Source organism: Condylostylus longicornis, unplaced genomic scaffold, assembly GCF_029603195.1.
Source record: "Condylostylus longicornis isolate FDR11 unplaced genomic scaffold, ASM2960319v2 ptg000006l, whole genome shotgun sequence".
Classification (NCBI taxonomy): domain Eukaryota; kingdom Metazoa; phylum Arthropoda; class Insecta; order Diptera; family Dolichopodidae; genus Condylostylus; species Condylostylus longicornis.
The window spans coordinates 202,098-214,297 of NW_026577975.1; the positions used below are offsets into that span (position 1 = coordinate 202,098).

The 12,200-nt window shown below is 26.5% G+C and overlaps 1 protein-coding gene across 1 annotated transcript in view; it reads left to right on the forward strand.

Moving 5' to 3' along the window:
* The window catches only part of LOC129617661 (probable serine/threonine-protein kinase DDB_G0282963), a 76,146-nt gene that overhangs the window by 25,214 nt on the left and 38,732 nt on the right, over positions 1 to 12,200 (forward strand). The window contains exon 2 of the mRNA XM_055532779.1: positions 9,845 to 9,905. The gene's annotated coding sequence lies outside the window, so the exon portion shown is untranslated. The remainder of the gene's footprint in view (positions 1 to 9,844; positions 9,906 to 12,200) is intronic.

Below are 12,200 nucleotides of genomic sequence, written 5' to 3' on the forward strand. Positions count from 1 at the left end.
TTACTTGAGTAGGTCATCATTGCATTTAAAAATGAAAAAAAATTGAAAACATTGCACTTGAGGTATAAAAATGATCACCCAAGCACTTATGATTTTCTTGTTCTTTTTTTTTATATTTTTCTTTTCTGTTTTTTATTCTTTTTTTTTTTTTGTTTTAAATTTTCATATGAAATTTTACATTTTATGCTTCTGTCTGATAATTTGAGAATAAAACAAATAACATTGTCATGTTTATTGCTCATTGAGCACAACTCTTACACTCACACACATGAATTATTCGTCTCTTTCTGATTAATTTCATATTCATATATTTTACTGTTTCTATACTCTTATTAAATTGTAAATAATTTTCTAAAATTATAACCTAGCAAATAATTTCTTTAATATATTAAAGGTATACATAGGTGTTGTTTCTAAAGGTTATTAACATTTAACTGTGATTTTTTTTATATATTTTTATTATTTTTATTATTATTAAAGGTGTCATTTTTTAATTTTATCAATGTTATGAAAAAAAAAAGAAAAACACAATTTTTCATAGGTAAAACAAAATAACCTCAATAAATCACCGGGTCAAAAAGTATCAGATTTAAAAATGGTTCTTCTTGAAGAAAACAACCGTAATTTAAAACGTAACTCTAGTATTTTTTTTATTTATAAAATTGATCAATGAAATAAATTTGTACTTATATACGTTGAGCTTTATAAAAAAAAAATGCTATAGATTTTTTATTTCTCATTAAAGATGTGTTAAGATATTTTAGTTTTTCGAGAACTTATTGCTTTTAGTTCAGAGCAGAGGGAGAGTTTTTCTTATAATTACGATTGCATTGTTTTTATCTTTATACCCGTACGAACGTATGTTCGAAGGGTATACTAAATTTGCCTTACCGTTTGTAACGCTAAGAAATAACGGTGTTAGATATAGACTCAAGTGTATGTTTTTAATCAGCGTCAAATTCTGAGTTGATTTAGCTTTGTCTGTCCGTCCTTCCGTCCGTCCGTCCGTCCGAACGATAACTCAAAAACTAATTGAGCTTAGTTCACCAAATTTTCACAAATGATTTATTGTAGTAAGTGCCAGAACCCTATTTAAATTGGACATGATCGGGGTACCGGTTCGGGAAGCTGCCATACAACTTCAAAATTTATTTGGCTATATCTCAGAAACTATAAAAGTTATGGCATTAAAATTTCACACAAACGAATATATTAGTAGGGCCAATATGCCACATAAAAGCCGTTGAAATTACTTGGCTCCTTCTGGTACCTGACATACAACTTCAAAAATTATTTGGCTATATTTCAGAAACTATTAAAGCTATGGTATTGAAATTTCACACAAACGAATATATTAGTAGGGCCAATGTGTCACATAAAAGTCGTTGAAATTACTTGGCTCTTTCTGGTACCTGCCATGCAACTTCAAAAGTTATTTGATTATATTTCAGAAACTATAAAAGCTGTGATATTGAGATTTCACACAAGTGAATATATTAGTAGGGCCGGTGTGCTTGATAAAATTCGCTAAAATTTCTTGGCTCTTTCTGGTGGGTGCCATACCACATCAATAGTAGTTTGGCACAACCAGTATTTTGAATAACACAAAGTACTGAAATTTTGCATAAATTAATATGGTAATACGGCAACTTAAAGCCATAGTCTGCCCCATAGTTAGTTATGGCACATTAGTTATTTGCACATAGGATAACAAATTCGTACGGGTATCACAGAGTTGACAAGGTCAACTCTATTTTTTTTCTCGTTTTTTTTATTCTTGTTACTCCGCAACTTGGAAACTTAGGACTTTACCTTTATTTCATCACACAAGATTCTGTAACTATTTAGTTCTTGCAGCACTTCTCCATGTTATTCTGCGTCTACCTCTTGGCCTTGGTCCCGCTAGAAGATTCCAGGTCAGCACCATTCTTGTTATGCATTCTTCTTTTCTTAATGTAAGACCAATTCATTTCCATTTTCTTTGGGTAATTCGCTGCACTATAGACTCTTCATTTGTTAGTTGCCACAAGTTTTTGTTCCTAATTCTGTTCGGCCAGAATATTCGACATATATTTCTTAGGTATTTATTTATGAACACTTGCAATTTATTCTTGATGGAATTTGTGAGTAGGAATGATCAATTAAACTTGATTTTACACATGATTTGAATATACTCAACTTGTTATGTCTAGGTATTTCCGAGCTGTTCCAAATGGAACAAAGTCTGCCGAAGACTGTTCTAGCTCTATCTAGTCTATTCTGTACATCTTCATTAGTACCGACTGTTGACGTGATGATACTTCCTAGATAACAGAAATTAGTTGTGCATTCAATTGCTAGGCCGTCTATATTAATTGAATTGTTATATACAAGGTGTATGTACATTGCTTTGGTTTTGTTCGTATTCATTTCTAGGCCAATATATCGAGCAGGTGATTCAATTTGAACTGTGCATCTTTTTGATTGCTAGATATTAGACATATGTCGTCTGCGAAGTCAAGGTTCTCCAGATTTTTTGTTATCAGACCAATAGATGCCTCTTTCAATACTGATTACTTCCCGCAAGACATCATTTAATATTATGGTGAATAGTAGTGGCGAAAGCGAACATTCTTGTTTAACACCTTCGTTTGTTGTGAATGATTCACTAGTGTTCAAATACTGAACTTACTTCTAATACTGAAAGTTTCACATTTTTATACATGTTCATAATGATGTTAATTATTTTCCTTGGAACACTTCTTTTTTCCAAAGCTTTCCATATTGCATTTCAGTGGATGGAGTTAAAAAACCTTCTTGAAATCAACGAATATGAGGTATAGAGATGTTATCCATTCACGTGCTTGTTATGCCAGCGTTTAATAGCTAATTATCTGAATAAGATTTGGTATTTGTAATTTAAATGCTGATTACATTCATGTAACCACCATTGCAATTTACAGTTGTGTCTTAATATAAAACTTTATTCGTCTATACCATAAATTTAATGAAATAATATTGAGAAACCCTATTGCAAATATTTTTAAAAAATTATATTTCATATGTGTGAATGCACAACAGAATATGTGTTAGTAAATATGTATGACGTATAAACATGAATAAATAAATAATAACAACGTAGACTTATAATATTACCATTATAATTGGGGCGTCTTATAATTTTTCTTATAATATCTAGATATATATTTGAATTTAATACACAATATTCGAATAAATCTATAATAATAAAGAGTGAATAATGAGTATGAGAAAAATTTCGCTATGATTTCGAAAAAAAAATTTTAATCAAATCAAAAAAAAAGAATAAAAAAAAGTGTTAAAATAAATCTTGCACACTTTCAAATCAAGGTGATGTTTCATGCGAATATCATTATTATTTTATTTTATTTTATTTTATTTTTATTATTTTATTTAATCATAACTATAGATGTAAGAGTTAAGAAATTACATATATTAAATTTAATGTGTGATTAACTCAGAATAACAAGTATAATTGAGTCACAGTTGTATTTTTTTACTCTGCATTAAATTGCTTCATATAATATGCAGAAAAATGTTTAAATTTTGTTTTTTAAGGAAAAAAAATCATTATTCCATTGAATTTGAAATGGAAATTAGAGCTGAGCGTTGATCTAAATTTTAATTTTTGCACTACATTTGCTAATTTTGGAAAACAATTCTAAAATTTCGATTTCATATAACTTGATTTTGTTATAAATTATGTGAGAGTCTGCATTACCTAAATTCATTAATAACAATAATAATTAATGTTGCTGTTATCATCTACATTTATTTATGCGTTTTCACTGTTGTAGCAGTTATTGTGACGACAATTGAAATTACATTTTAATTTTGTTATAGTGATTTCAATGAATTTCCAGTATGAAAGTTGCATTTAACATAAGCAATCTAGAAGGAAAGATTAACATTTTATTACTTTGTAAAAGTTGTTCATACAATTTATCAATCTTAGAATGAATTAGATTTCGAATTAAGGTGACAATAGTATATCCTCAAACAGTATAAAAGAATGGCAGTCATTTATTTCACCAAATACAAGAACCACCAACCCGACTGAAAATATTATCCTGGCACCTACACGTTCTCCCAATGAATTCGTGTATTTTATTAGGATCAACAACGAATAACTTTTTTTGGCAGAGAGATCTCCTTTCTTCCAAGTCTTTGTTACAGAAATATCCGGTTGAGCCTAGAACAGCTCACATTTCTTTTTGAAATGACAGGTTTAGACATCCTGTAATTACAAAAAAATATGATTGAAATCTTCACGTTTTCCAGTCTATGACCATATTTACTAAATTAAATTTCTTTTAATTATTCAACTAGATTTCTCAGACTAAAACTCCTTTAAACTTTATTTGAACATGAGCCTTAAATTCTTAAATATTTGATAAACATAGACAAAATTCTTTTTAAATTTTTTTTATAAAACAGTTGAGACTACAATACAAACTTAATTTTTAAAGTTTATCAAAGTTCAGGATTCATTTTTTTAAAATTGAAATATTAAATTTTATTTGAAAACAATTTATTTTATTTTCAATTTTATTTTTAGGGTTATTGTCCTTTTATTATTTTCTTTGTATAATAACACACAATAAGTCTTCACTATATAAGAATACAAAATTTTCTTTATAAATCGTTAAAATGAACAGATGAACCCAACTGTTGCAGAACTTTATTGCTTATATTTTTATTGTTATGTGTATTTGAAGGATGACCTTTATTTTAATCTCATTCTCATAATTCAATATAAGAGTGTATTAAAAATAAGAAAAATTGTATCTATATATTGTAACTATATAAGAATAGCGATACCGAGATAAAAAATTTACCTTTAAAGCAACAAGATTTTAAATTTGTATATAATATAGAATGAGATCCAATAAAATCAATTTAGTGGATAAAAAGTTAAAATGTAACAACAACATTATAACAGAAACAATAAAAATCTATTAAGAAACAAGCCAACCAACTCATAATATCTATATGAAATTGAAAATGAAAAATTCTTCGTTCTACCTTTAAAGGGCGATTAAATAAGATACGCGAGTAGATTCTCGAATTACATGCATTTAGAAAAAAAAAAATATAGAAAAACAATACCATGGATGCAAGAATAAATATAAATAAGAATACTTCTTTAGATATTTGTAAGGTATGTAAAATTTATTGCTTCACTTACAACACAGTTTACCCTATCCTTGCTATTGCTTTCGTTAGGAACGACAGTCAGTACGAATTACCTTGAGCCGAACTATCATGATGATACGGAAATGCTATTTAGTGGAAACAGATGGCTTACCCTCAGCAGAACCAATTATTACCTCATTTCAAAAGGTTCCACCCTGGGGAAGAACCTTTTGGAATAAAGCAAGCTAAACTTATCATTTCAAATCTATGAAGTGAGAGGCCGACGGAAATATTTTTTTACAAAAAAAAGGGGCTCGGGTGACACTTGATCTTCTCACAGGGCGACGATATATCAAATTATGATGTACGCAAATTTTTGAAGTGATTGTAAACCCTGAAGTGATTATCGGAAGAGAAAGAGATGACGGGACATTTTCTGTGTAGTTCTAAGACATTGAGCTTCAGATGGCTTTTACAATTAGATACAGGTGAATTTAGGTTTCTGAGTTTGTGGTAACTGCAGTAATTTGATAAATTGATTAATCCTCAGATTGGATACCAACAGTTGATTGGATTAATAATTTTAATATTACCACGTTACTTTTTTAATATATTTTATATTTATGGATTTATACATTTCTTTTTCCATTACCCTTTATAGAATGTAAAATTTAAAGAGTATGATTTGCTACTTATTGTACTTTAAAATTGTTTAAATGTCAAAAAACTCGTTTTATTATTTTCTCTTATAATAAAAATTTAAAAAATTGAAAAGGATACCTTTAAGTATATACGAGGATACCTTTAAAAAAATGAAATTGGTAACGTATATGGATGTTGTTGTAGGAGTAGGGTGCAAATCACTTTTAATTTAATTTTCAAAGCAGACATTGCATATATTGTGTGTTGGGAGCAAATGGCGGGGAAAATGTGCTAATAAAACATCTTAAATAAAATACAAAATTATTAAAAACTTAAATAACAAATTTAAAGCGATTTCTGTGATGCAAAGAAAGTAAATCATTTTTAGAAAAAGAATGGGCTGCAGGAAGGAGAATAGGGGTAGCAAGATTCTAATTTTTTACAGGGCAAAGAATTTTTTTCCCGAATAAAAGGATTTAGTCGAGTTAATCTAATTATTAAAATTAAAAATGAATTAAGAGCTTTTAAAAAATTTTAATTAAATTTCGGATTGGATTTTGATTTCAGACGATTTATTATTACACTTAAAATTATCAAAAAACGATTTGAAATTATGGCAATCTCTGCCTCTCTAAAGGAGTGTTTTGCTTTCGAGAACAAAATCTTGTTTAACATCAAATTTTAAAAACAGAAAATTGTGATATCATGTTCATAAAAATTACACGGGGTGAACTAATATTAAAAGTCTTAAGAGTAATTGGAGGTGACTAAACCGATTTATCGATTTCAAAAGTATAACAGTAGCAAGAGCTCATCAAACTGGGGCAGTTTTAGGAATACTACCTTACTCATTTACAAATTTTCATAATTTCATTTTCTCTTATGAAAAGTATAATATTCATAACAGCTACAATAATTAAAGTAACAATCATAATGATAGTAACAAAATATATTTTGAATGGAGGGTAACGGGAGGAAGAATATTCCATAATTTTATAATATATTCAATATATTTATTTTATGTGTTTTTGATATTTTGACCTAAATAACTTCTACATATTTTTTCAATTATTTTCACTTGAAAAATAATCAAAAATATTTAACTTTTAAAAATATTTTAAAAAAAAATTTTTATATAACAGATATCGTATAATACCCATATATATCTGCATATATTGTATAGTAGAACACTTTAAAATATGTGAATATATGTATGTATTACAGATTATTCTTAATAATAACATAGACTACAAATATTTGTCGTTCAGTTATCAGCTATCGCAGCCAACGTCTTTAACATTACGATTATACATTGACAATAATAAAATATACGTATATATGCAAAACTTAGTACTTTATAATATATATGTATGTTTAGTCATAAAATTGAAAAAAAAAATAATAGTTATTTCAACTAAGTAAATAACTGTTTTCCATTTATTGTTAATTTTAATTACCTTTCACTAATTAGAAATACGAAAAAAAAAAATATTAACCTGAATAAAGGTAAATAAAATTTTTGTTATTAGATTCCAAAATATAAGTGTTATACATATTTATGTATGTTTATCTACATACACACATATATTGTACATACTTAGATATTTTGCTCTATAAAACATATTTTTTTTTTTATATTTATTTTTAGAATATTTTTTTTTTTCCTAAATAATTTCAAAACAATTTGTATATTGTATAAGAAAAGTTCAATGTTAAATTTATCAAGGCAAGTTATACTTTATAGGAATTTGGCGAGTAAAGTATAACAATTTTTTCTATTTCTAACTCAAGGAAACTTACCTGAACTAAATAGTGGTTATAAAATTGCAAAAATATAAGTTCGATTATCGTAGATTTGAAAAAAAAAAACAATAATATTAAATTAAGTAGCTTCTTAATTGAAATTCGGATATGATAAATTGTTTCATTTTCATGAAAATCTCCTTTTGAAATAAGTATAACATTAAAGCTGACAAGCTTTATCTGAGAATTTATAAAAGCACTGCATAATTTCTATATAAAAGTCAAGAAATGTGAATTGGTTTATTTGGTCTTACTATACTTAAATTTTTAAATCAATTTATTTCAATTGATTTTTGTCCCTAAAAGTATGCAGTAACTGGTTATTTTATGATATGACATAATATGATAAAGCAAGCAAAACATTATCTTCTTATGTAATTTGCATTTCAGTAGCTTAAATTCTTTAACCATGCTTTAGTTCGAACCACTTCCATTAGATTAAGCCACTCTCTCTCCCAACATCCCTAAGTGTATGCAATAACTGGATATTTTGTAATATGATAAGAATAATGCAAATAAGACACCGCTACTCTTGTATAAACTTGTTTTCAGCAACTTAAACTCTTTAACCATGCTTTAAGCCGAATCATTGCTTTAATCTAAATTTATTGAGCCTTAACAAGTGCTTCGTAACAGAACGAAGTTGAGCTTATTTTCGCCTAATGATATATTTACAACCTACAAAACTTCCAGTTTTATTCCAATTTAATAGGCACTGTAAATATAATAACTAAAATCATATAATTTCAAATTTTAGTACGTGAAATTTTTAAGTTTTTTTTACACTTATAATTTATTTTTTATCATAAATTAAACAAAACATAAAAATTTAGAAAGTATGCAATGTGATTTTAATATTTATAAGGTTTATGGTTTATTTAACTAAAATGTGTTTAAATAAGCTACCATATTTAGAAAATTGCTCCGTTTTAAGAAATGAAATATTAATATGATTTTGATTAAAAATGTGTGGCAAGTATTAAAACGTATATTCTTAAGTCTCAGAAATTTAGTCAAGAAATTATAGTTATAATTTATAAATCTGTGGTAACAAGGAAAGCATAACTCAAAATTAATGATTTAATTGGAAATCGAATTTTTAAATGTTCTGACCCGATCATTAAAGTTCTATTACAATTAAAAAAGGTAGTATAACAGTTAATTTTAAAAAATCTATTAATTAGAGTAAATATTTTACTATAATCTGGAAAAAATTTATTAAATTCCAATATCCATTTGATTCCTAATTTAATAAGGACGACTCATAATTTTGTCACTGACTTAGTTATAAAAAACCAAAAAAACCTAGAAATAAACACAACAACAAATTGAAAAATTTAAGCAAACATTTTGATATTTGTACTTATTTTGTTATAAGACTGGCGCACACTGTTTTTTTTTTTTTGTAATAATGCCAAATCAAACAAAATCTTCATTTAAGTTGTTCGCGATAATGAAAATTTTTTGTTTTGTTTTTTTGTTTTATTCTTATCAAGATTATGTCAACATTATTTTTACGCCCAAAATTAAGCTAATAAGTTAATAAATTATGTTCATACAATTATAATTTCAAAAATATTTATATACACTTAAGTAGCTGTGTGTGTTAGTATACAGCACCCCTTAAAATATACTATTGCAACCTTAAATCTAGTAAAATCTGGATGAAGAATCAAAAAAGTTTTGATGTATTGAAAATTTTTACTAATTTATGCAGGATCCAAAATTTTGCATACTAATACCAGAATTTTAATGTTAACTCTTAAAAATCGGCAGGGTGTATGATACAAAACGTATAGTTATAACGTATGTAACAATTTTATGATATCAATGGTTGTCAGGGTTGCGGCTGCAGAATGCGTCTACTTTCCAAAATCATGAGCATGAAGACTGATTATGTAGAACAGATTCAATTTTCTTTCAAGTCCCTTTCAAAACTGGTCACATATGGCTTGAAGAGCCTTTAAACCTCGAAATAAATTTTTTCGAAAACTCTCTATGCAATCGACCATCTCAAAAATACGGTTCCAAAAAGTTCCAAATAGTCACATGTTATACAATTGAATCGCTACTAGCTGGCGCTTATTCCTTTTAAATATTGTAGTATACTTGCAGAGCTGCTATTTTAAATAATATCTTATATTTTATGAAGATACCTTTGTACATATATAATACATACATAAAATTATTGGAAATTTTCAAATTATCTTAACATTTATTTTTCTATTTTTGGTTTTAATTTCAGAATGTTTTGTTTAATTGGCTTCAAGAACACTATTTGATAAAATATTTTTCAAGGTCATTTGGTAAGTTTTTTATATTTTCAAAAACAGAACCTAGTTTATAATTATTTTATACTTATAATTTAAGTTTATTTAGCATAGATTATAAAAATGTGATAGTAATAAAGTAAATTGTGTACATCACAGTGCGAACTAAAATCAAAAACGTCCTTCCTTATGCAGCTCCTTCAAAATCAATAAAAATCTGACCGCAACATGCTCACATTTTCACTAAAATTCTGGAAATTTATTAACATTAGGTTATAGTTTTATTAAGACCCCAATATTTTAACTAAATTTCATATTAAAATTTTCCATTAGCATAAAAGTTTAAGTCATAAATTATTAACGCTTTTTCAATTATTAGGAATCAAATTACCTTATATATAATAAATAGCCTGAAATTTAAAAAAGGAATTTATATTCCTGACATTATAAAGATAAAAATCCAAAAAGAACTCATATTCAGTAAATAAATGAAATGAAAGTATAAAGAAACAAAAAAGAGTGCCCAAATTAAAAAAGGCTCTTCACGCGATAAGAAACATTTTTAAATTTTTAAAGAAACACAAAAAAAAAAACGGCGTATGAACAGCGATTGGCAATCAATGCGATTCAGTTCTTCAGTAAAATTTATTGCTACCACAGTCATAAACAAAAAAACAAAATTGAAAATAATCCACAATAAACCAAAATATCTTTGATAGTAATCGTATAACAATTTACATTAATAAATTTGGAATTTTTATGGTATAAATTTTTTTTTGTACTTTTTTCCAACATTTTTTATTTAAAATTAAATTTAGTATCAAAGTTCATTATGCGCAGAACGATTATGTAAACTTTATGCGAAATTTACGGCGCACATTGAACTAAATATAGGTACGCACTTTGAAATCGAGGCAAATATACTTGAATCAGATCATATAGGTAAACTACTAAAAGAACTTGAAATGGCAGTCAAAAGATTGGAAAATTATGTAAGGCAAATGCAATGCCAATTCTGTTATACACAAATGGCAATAAATTCTCTTATACGCGGATATTAATTCTGTTATACATGTATGTAAATTCTGTTATACTAAAATGTCAATTCTGTTATACACGAATGTAAATTCTGTTATACACATACGTCAATTATGTTATACACAGATGCCAATTCTGTTATACACAAAAGATAATTCTGTTATACACAAATATTACAATAATTTTTGTTATACATGAATATCAATTTTGTTATACACGAGCACCAATTCTGTTATACACAAATGTGAATTCTATTATATATGAATGCCAATTCCGTTATACACGAATACCAATTTTTTTTAAATATTAAGAGCAGAGTTCTATTGCTAAAACTGTGAAATATTAAGAGTTTTACATTCATTTTCATTACCTTCTAATAAGCTAAATACATTTAATCACATCAAAAAAACTATTCAACCGAATATGACCGATTTTTTGTTGAAATAAAATTCTCAAAATTCTTGGCTATAAAAATTCCAAAGTCTCAGCTTACCATAATAATTTCATAGTAATTTGTTCAATCATTAACATGTTCATTTTATTCAAAATAATATCTTTAGCAACTTTAATAATTTTATACATAATTTATACGAATACCTTAAAATTAACCATTAATAACACTGTAATATCTTCACATTATTGGGAAACATATGGTAATATTCGAATTACAAATGATTTGTAAAACCAAAACAATTTTTTTTAATATGAAACATTCAAAATTATTGTTATTGTATTCTACTAGTACAAAATTTAATATTAGTATAACAGTGTATCAGCATAAAAATAATAAATTTTTATTTCTATTTTATTCAATAAAAATCGGGTAAATAGTTAAAACGTTAAGAAAATATTAAAAGTTTCATAAAAAAAAGTATCGCTTTCATTTTCTTCCATTTTTGTTTTACGTCTTATCAATAGCATAAATGGATACAAACACGTAAAATTTTCCGCCAATATGACGACACATGCATGCAATTGTTATACTTTTCGTACAATATGTATAAAATATTGGCTTGAATAATTTTAAGCCAAAATTTATTCAATATTTAAAGTATTGCACTAAAATAAAAGTATTAAATTTCATTGAAATAAAGATGGTGAAGACATGTGTGCAATGTAAAATAAATAAATTTTTTTTTGCGCCAGATTCAAGAGTTCAGTTTAGATAAGTCCAAAATAATTTTCACTTTAAAATTTTTTTTTTTGAATTTTACCTTTTATGAGAATGAAACGGCAAAAAAAAAATATTAAAGGGAGTATAAAAATCATTTTCCGAATGAATGAAACCCAATA